This window comes from Juglans microcarpa x Juglans regia, chromosome 8S, assembly GCF_004785595.1.
Source record: "Juglans microcarpa x Juglans regia isolate MS1-56 chromosome 8S, Jm3101_v1.0, whole genome shotgun sequence".
NCBI classification, from domain to species: Eukaryota; Viridiplantae; Streptophyta; class Magnoliopsida; order Fagales; family Juglandaceae; genus Juglans; species Juglans microcarpa x Juglans regia.
This window is the reverse complement of record NC_054609.1, coordinates 3,124,086-3,132,175: the sequence shown is the minus strand read 5'-3', so window position 1 is coordinate 3,132,175 and position 8,090 is coordinate 3,124,086. Positions and strand designations below refer to the sequence as shown.

Genomic DNA, 8,090 nt, shown 5'->3' with positions numbered 1-8,090 from the left:
GGAGGAAGCAGCACTTGAGATAGAACGATTGAGATCCAAGGAAAAAGAGTTGCTAACTCGATTAGATCGCGGATTTGGAAGTGGGATTAAAAGAGAGGATGCAGTTGAATTTCCAAAAAATGTTTGAACAATTCCAGTCAATGATGTCCCAAAACTCTATGCCACCACCATAGTTTTCAAATTTATCTTTTATTTAATTGTATTTATATTATGATATTCCAAAACATTTGAACAATTGATGTTTGAATTACAATTTGTGTAATATTAATATGGTATTTTTAATTAAATTCTTATCTATATGATTAACACAGTTCGAAAGGTATTACCATTTGTAATTACATTCGAACCAAAACAGACCCATTCGAATAAAAACTAACCCATTCGAACGACAAACGAGAAATACGGACGTTTGAACAATAAATTATTTGTTTGAACAACATTTATGAACAAAATCCCGTTCGAAAGGATATAATTTTTGAAAATAAAATTTCTGTTCGAACAGACATAATTTTTGTTCGAATACAAGTCGTTTGAAGAATTTATTAGTTCGAAAGCGTAAAATCTGTTTGAAGACTCCGTTTGTTCGAACATGATCAAATATGAACATTAGTTCGAACGAATATTTCATATTGTTCGAATGGACGTCTCTATTCAGACAGAGAAATATTTCATTCGAACAATATATTGAGATGAAATTGGTTCGTCTAAAAAAACGTATCCGTTCGAACGGTTTCGACTGGATCCGCCCAATTTTGTCTCTAAAAATGATTTTTTGTGAAGAAATTTGATTTTCGTCTCCAAAAAATTTTTGAGACGATCTTTCCGAGACAAATTTGATAAAAAAAAAAAATTCGCCTCAAAATATAATTTAGGACAAAAATTGTATTTTTTGAGACAAAACACAAATTGTGTTTTTTGAGACATACCAAATTTGTTTCCCAAATTGTGTTTTTTGAGACATATGAAAATACTCTCTTCTCTCCACTGTGAAAATCCTAGTTACTGTCGTCGTTCGCTGTCACCGGTTGCAGAGGTGCGTTCTCTCTCTCTCTCTCTCTCTCCTCTTATCTTGAGGTAAGATTTAAGCTTCTGTTTGGGTCTGTTGCGGGATGAAGAGTTTATAATTGATGAAGACAAAATGAGAGTTTATAAAAATGTAAATGAATTGGATGAGACGTTTCTTTGGTGGTTCTTATAATTGATGAAGGGATTGTTGTGGAGATAATCATTGCACTTGTTTCTGTCGTCCCTTAACACCATCTGATATTTAGATTTTCTTTTCACTTCCTGGGATGATGTGATTTACTTACCAAAAAATAGAAAATTGTTGTTGGGTTTTATGCAATTCTTGTTAATTTTTGGATGTCTTCTCAAATAGAAAATTATTTTTGGATGTAACCCCACTGATCTCTGGTTTGTATTACTCTGTGTCCATTCAATTATCCACAGGAACGTTACTCTGATGTTTGGGAATGAAGATTATTCTGTTTCTTTTCCTCTTTTGTCATTTTCTCATTTATTCAGTGATAATTTTTTTTCTTTTGCTGATTCTACTCATATTTTCCAGTAGTGACTAAAAATGGTGAGTACCCAGCATAAACTTATGATTTATTTTTGAATTGTTATTTACATTGTTTCCCACATTTCTATGTTTTCATTTCGTTGAGTTGAATATTTTGACATTTCCTTACTTCTTTTTGAGTAAAAGTATCTGTACTTTTGCTAAAAATGATCTTAAAAAATACATTTGGGTTTTATCGTGTGGATGCTGTGCCATTTCTTGTAGACATTCATAGGACAACTGCAAAATTACTTCTCCAAAACAAAGGTTCTAGATGGTTGTTAGGCCTGCTTGAGACAGCTTGCATAAAAATTCTGCTCAAGACCGTTTGCATAAAAAAGATCTAAGTTATCTAACTAAGCAAAATATGAAAACTGTTTACTGTTTTTCATCTCAAGTTTTGGTAAAACATAATCATCTCCTCTAGTTAAGTCAAAAACAAATTTTGCAGGTGTTCCCTCTTTCATAATCATCTCCTATGATTAATTTGTAGTAGTTTAGTTTGAAAGTCTATTTAGTTTTAAAATAGCTTTAAAACCTATATAAAATGACCTTCCAAAACTTGAAATGGACTTTAAAACAATAAATGTCCAATCATATATGTCCAATCATTAGTTAATATTGTTGCTAAATCTTGAATAGAATTGACCTTCAAATCCCAAAATTAGTTGTGTAGCATGAAAATAAAGTTTCAGCTTTGCCTATGCATTCTTGTTTGTTTTATGTGTTTTCATCTATTTCTCTTCTCATTTAAAAAAAATTGAATTTCCATTGTTCAAATCAGTATTGTATTCTTACTTTCTCATGCTTTTATTATATGTCAGTTCATATCATAGATTACTTTAGAAGTGACACTTCTACAAATTTAAGAGACGATGAGATTACTATTCCTTTAGCTTCAAACATTAACTTGTCTAGTAGTAGTAACACCATCCTCCCTCCCAAAAGGAAGGCAAGTAAGGACCCCTTAGTGGTGTGAGAACACTTCACAAAAATAGTTGGATGTTCATTAAGTGACCCAAAAGCGGGATATAATTACTGCCACTAGACTTACACTTGTCACCCAAAAATATATGGTACATTAAGTATGCTGCATCATGTTGGTGTTTGTAGAAAAAACCCTAATAGAATTGAAAAAGTCTACCCATACTCCTGATGTGGCAAACTCGGTTCTTCACCTACTTCACAGTTCAGTCGCCCACTTCTCTCAGACTTCTCTCACTCGCCTCTCTACTTCTCCCTTTTCTCATAACCAAGATAATGAGCTAACTGCCTTTTCTCCCAAATCTCTCGCACGTAAACGCCCACCCCAACCAACACCCCAACAACAGATAACTCCCCCTCAACCCAGCCCCTTCATGTCTCTCACCCATGAAACCCTAGAAGATTTCTTCCTCACCTCTCACCTCAACCCCTTCTTCACTTCTCTCACCCTTGAAACCCTCGATCTCGCTCTCAAACTCCATACGATGTGTTGAGCTTCTATTGCAAACTCCATACGTCGAACACCAACGCTCAATCCGTACAAATCTGCCTCCTCACATCACGGTAACACATGTTAGGCATTTTTCCCAACATAAATTACACGAATTGGAAAAGGGTTTACTTTTATGTGACTATATAGGCTGAGTATTGCTTCTTTTCCCCTTTTGTTTTTCAGGTTTTTATGGTTGTTGAGAAAATGGGTAAAATTTGGTGGTGGGTATTGTTGGAGCTAGGATTCGTGGTTATTTAGATGTGGAAAATGGAAAAGTTTACCTTTAGTAAAGTCTATCAATATATAGTCTGTAGCACACCTTGTGGGTTGTTTGGTGTAATTGTTAGGTCTGAAGAGTTAAACTAATCTTTGGGTGTTTTATTTGGATGCTTTGGAAGTGATGATATCTTTTATCAATTTTATAAATCAAATTTAATGCCTACTTTAAAGAGTTTGGTATGATAAGATCTCTACATTTTTCAAGAGTGTTCATGTGTTTTGGTATCTTGTAAATGGATTTTAAAACTCTGAGTTGTGACTTTAAAACTATACATTTTTTCATTTATATTCTTTTCATCGTATTCCTATTAATAAGTTTGGTCTATGAACAAGAGAGGAGGTGCTTTGTTGTGGACGTTCAGGTTTCTTATCGATTTATGCAGGAAATGCCAATTTTTTGGTGCTGATATATTATTGGCTTCAGTGTCCAGTTATAGGCAGAAGGATAAATTTTCAACCTTTATATTTACCATGTTCTTACCTTCTGGCAACATCTCGTCAAAAGGTGGTTCTTTTCCATTTGTTTGATACTTATTTCATTCTTTATATTGTTGGATATTGCTGCATGATCCACGACCTGCTTAATTAATTGAGGCAATGTAAAAAAATTGCGAAACAAAACAGTGAAATTACTTCAATTACCTCTTCTCATGTTACTATATAGAGGATGCCATGGATTCTCTGATGAGGGGAAGGACTATTCTTGTCATAGTACACATGCTTTCAACAGTCAAAAGTGCAAACTGTGTTGCTGTTATATCAGATGGTCAGATAGCTGAAAGCGGTACCTACAAGGAGCTACTCAGCCAGGATGGAATATACACTGTATTAGTAAGGAGACAATTACAAGGCCCAATTACTGCACTTTAGTTTAAAATTATAGATAAAACTACATGAAGTAGGAATGAATCAAAATAATAGGTGAGGTCAAATTGTTTGAAATTCCAATGTTGGCTTCTCCTGCATGCCTGTTGTGTAGATCGTGTAGATGAAGTTCTTGGTCTCAAATTATTATCAAGTCCTCTTCCTACCTATCGTGCTAGTTTGAAATGTAAAGAGATTGTTCGAATCGTAAATGCTATATGTTGTATGCGAAGAATTATGGCAACTTATTATGCTAAATCCATAGACACCATCACCTATTTACACATGATAGGTGGTTATTTAAATGGCGAAAGATTTACAAAGAAATTCCTATATTTAATCCGGTTTGAGATCATTTTCTTATGACTTCGAGTTTGCATTTGGAAAGATTTCTCCCATCCCAAATACTTGCAAATGGCAATTTGTCTGGTCTAAGATGGCAAAAGTTGTTCTCGATAATTGAGCTAAAAAAATAAATAACAAATGATTCAATTGCATTTATTTCAGGAAATGAGGCAATACAGAAAGATAATGCAAACCGGCAAGCCAAACTTACCACCAGTTAGTAACACCACTGCAAGAATACAATTTTGCAGTGGAAGACTTTCGTCGTACAACTCTCAATCTATATATATATATATATATATATATAAATAGTTTTTTTTTTTCTTTTTAAACTATGCTTTTATTTAATAATTGGCCAAGATAGAGAGATGAATTAGCAACTCCACTGAACCAAATAAAATCACAAGGCACTTGCCGGCTGGTTTTAACTTACAAGTATTGGAATCTAGCACCTACGATTATTGCTCATAAAAAGAAAATTAACGAGCGACAACAAACGTGGAGTTCTAGCACCTGAATCATCTTGGTATGGTGGGAGAAGTAAAACAGAATATATTCAATCACTTTCAGCACCTAGCATAAACAATACATTACAAGAAAAATTACATTCATCAAATCTGTAGAAGTAATCTAAAACGTGTACAAGAAAAATTACATCCATCAACTCTTAACATTCAAAACGACATTCATCAACTCGCAAATAATTTTCCAACTAATCTATAACCCATAATTCGCCTATGCATTCACATCCATCTATTCTTAAAATCAAAATAATTACACCAAGCTTGGATACAATAATTCTCAAACCACTACAAACAGCAAAATACCAAGTTTGGATATAATCCAATGCCAAACAGATTATACTATAAATTCAAACATCTCAAAATTCTTCAACTTCCAATTTGTCAGCTTCAATGATCGAGTTCCATAAAATATGTATTATCAAGTGAGCATCAATCCTCTTGTTGGAAAGCAGGTCTTTGAACTTCTAGTATCTTTGCATGTTGAAGCTTCATCGTACATGTATCAACAAAGTGAAAAAAGTCATGACAATAATACATACATTAATAGCTACGTATATACTTGTAGTTACAATCCGCTAAAAAAAACTCATTTACTAATATATAACACTAACAACTATGCAAATTCACGGGGATTAATACCAAAACATAAAAGAAAAATGAGAAGCGTTTGCTTTGAGCCTTTAAGGCTTGGGGGTCTGATACAAAATGCTAATTACGATGGTGTCTGAATACTTAGTTTAAGTTCTATAGCGATTATTTATTAAAAACAAAGCTTATATATGATGTCAAAGCAGTAAGAAAAAGAACCTGCTAACCACACAGACAAAAAAGAGTGGTGAAGATTCGCATGAAAAAAAGAATCAAATACTACAATAAAGAGATATAGTAGGCCCCCTTAAGGGAACAAAGCACAAATCTGATGTGAGATGATCCCTTTTTGTATTGTGATTTGATTTTTCTGGCGGCCGGATTATTTGGTGTTGCATTCTCTCTATTATAGGAAGGACATGTTCTTGATTTACATAAAGGAGTTCTCTCTTCTCTCCATGATGCATTAGATTCAAGTTTGATAGTGATGGTCATGATCACAAATTATTGTATACCCAAGAAAAGAAAGAAATGGGTACAAAAAAGTCATCATTGGTGAGAATAATACCATTTTTTCTACCCTGATTTATTATCGCTTTGATTTGTGTAATCTTAAAGAATTATTTCTTTGATGATGTGATTTTAAGTCATCTTGTCTTACCTACCCCCTATAGTTTTTCTAATTTATAAACTAGTTTTTCATTTATGAACATAGGAAAGAGCTGTGATGTCACCATGCCTCTAAATAGTTATGAAAACAGTAGGGTCAAGCCACTTCTAGATCTTTTTGCTATCTTCGATGTATGGTTCTGTTTAAAGGATCTAGTAAAAGGTATAAATTTTAGTTCTTTGAGAATTTGAGACCATGCTTATGAACCTTATACCATGTTGTATATCAAGCCTATGAAACTCTTTCTGGTATATTGCCTCTGTGTTTTTCCCTTCCAACTAGTCCCAGCCAATAAATCTCGCTCATTTCAGATGTTATCAACAACCAAAAAATCAGTGGCATACATACAACATCAACAACCCACAAATCTCACAAAACATAAATCAAACAAACATCAAATCGTAGATCCATAAACGCATAAACACACAATATGAGTAATACTAGAAATGGAGAGATGAAACGAAAAGAGAATAATAAAAATCATTTTCTTTAATTTCTTACCCTTGTAAGACGACATACGATGGGTCTCGGCAGCTACAATACTATCAAAGGATTGAAGCCGTGCGGAAATGGTAAAGTTGGAGAAGCCGTAGAGAAATAGTGAACCCGTAGCGGAAAATAACCAAATGTTCCCTGACGTCACGAAACTCTCTACTAACGAAATTTGTCTTCTACAAAAAAAAAAAAAAAAAAAAAAAATCCAAAAGGCCAAAACACAATGACATCTCTGTCTCTTACTATTTTGCTTTACAAAAAAAAGAATAGCAAACCTCTCTTCGCTAGCTGATTTTTCTCCCATTGATTTGCTTTCGTTGGTAGTTGCCAAATCTTGGGTTTTTCAAGTTTTGCTTTCGTTGGTAGTATTTTCTCTCTAGGATTTTTGAAGAAGCGAAGAAGAACGCGGGCGGGGGGGGGGGGGGGGGGGGGGGGGGGGGAAGGGGGGGTGAAATGAACTTTCTGGACCAAAACGTACTTCCCCGTAGGTTTTTTTTTTTTAAATAAAAAAAGAAAGCCACGTAGGTTGGAATGCGAAGGTTGCATGAACAGTGGGTAGTTGTGTAGCAAAACTCAATAGAATTAGACCCATGGATCAACAAACTACACATAAGTTTGATCCAGAAGATGTACGAATGGCAATTGCAGAGATGATAGTTTATGATGAGGTTCTGTTTAGGGTGGTGGAAGCACAAGGATTTAAGAAGGTATGTAAATCACTAGAACCAAGATTCCAAGTGTCATCTCAAACCACTGTAGCAAGAGATTGTATTAAATTATTTAAAAAAGAGAAGGAGAAGTTGAGGAAAGAATTTAAGGTAGTTGGGCGGGTTAGTTTAACTACTGACACTTGGACGTCCAATCAGAACTTCAATTATATATGTCTTACTGCACACTTTATTAACTGTGAATGGAAATTACACAAAAAAATTATAAATTTTTGTTTGATTCCTAATCACAAAGGGGACACTATTGGAAAGTTTGTAGATTCATGTCTATAGGATTGAGGAATTGACAAGAATTTTATTGTTACAGTTGACAATGCTTCCTCAAACGATGTTGCCATCGATTACTTAAAAAGGTTTGTGGGAGGTCATTTGTTGGAGGGGAAGTATATTCACATAAGGTGTTGCGCCTATATTATGAACCTTATTGTGAATGATGGGCTAAAAGATTGTGATGATTCGATCACAAGGGTGCGCAATGCGGTTAAGTATGTTAGATCATCTCCTGCAAAAATGGCAAAATTCAAAAAGTGTATAGAGAATGAGAAAATCAGCTGTTCAA

The 8,090-nt window shown here is 34.2% G+C and overlaps 1 long non-coding RNA gene across 1 annotated transcript; it reads left to right on the top strand.

Annotated features, from left to right (window-relative positions):
• The first annotated feature begins 2,874 nt into the window (after positions 1-2,874).
• LOC121244040 lies at positions 2,875-4,384 on the top strand. The gene is made up of 2 exons (XR_005936368.1): positions 2,875-3,109; positions 3,984-4,384. It is a non-coding gene; the product is annotated as an uncharacterized LOC121244040 (long non-coding RNA).
• The last annotated feature ends 3,706 nt before the right edge of the window (positions 4,385-8,090 follow it).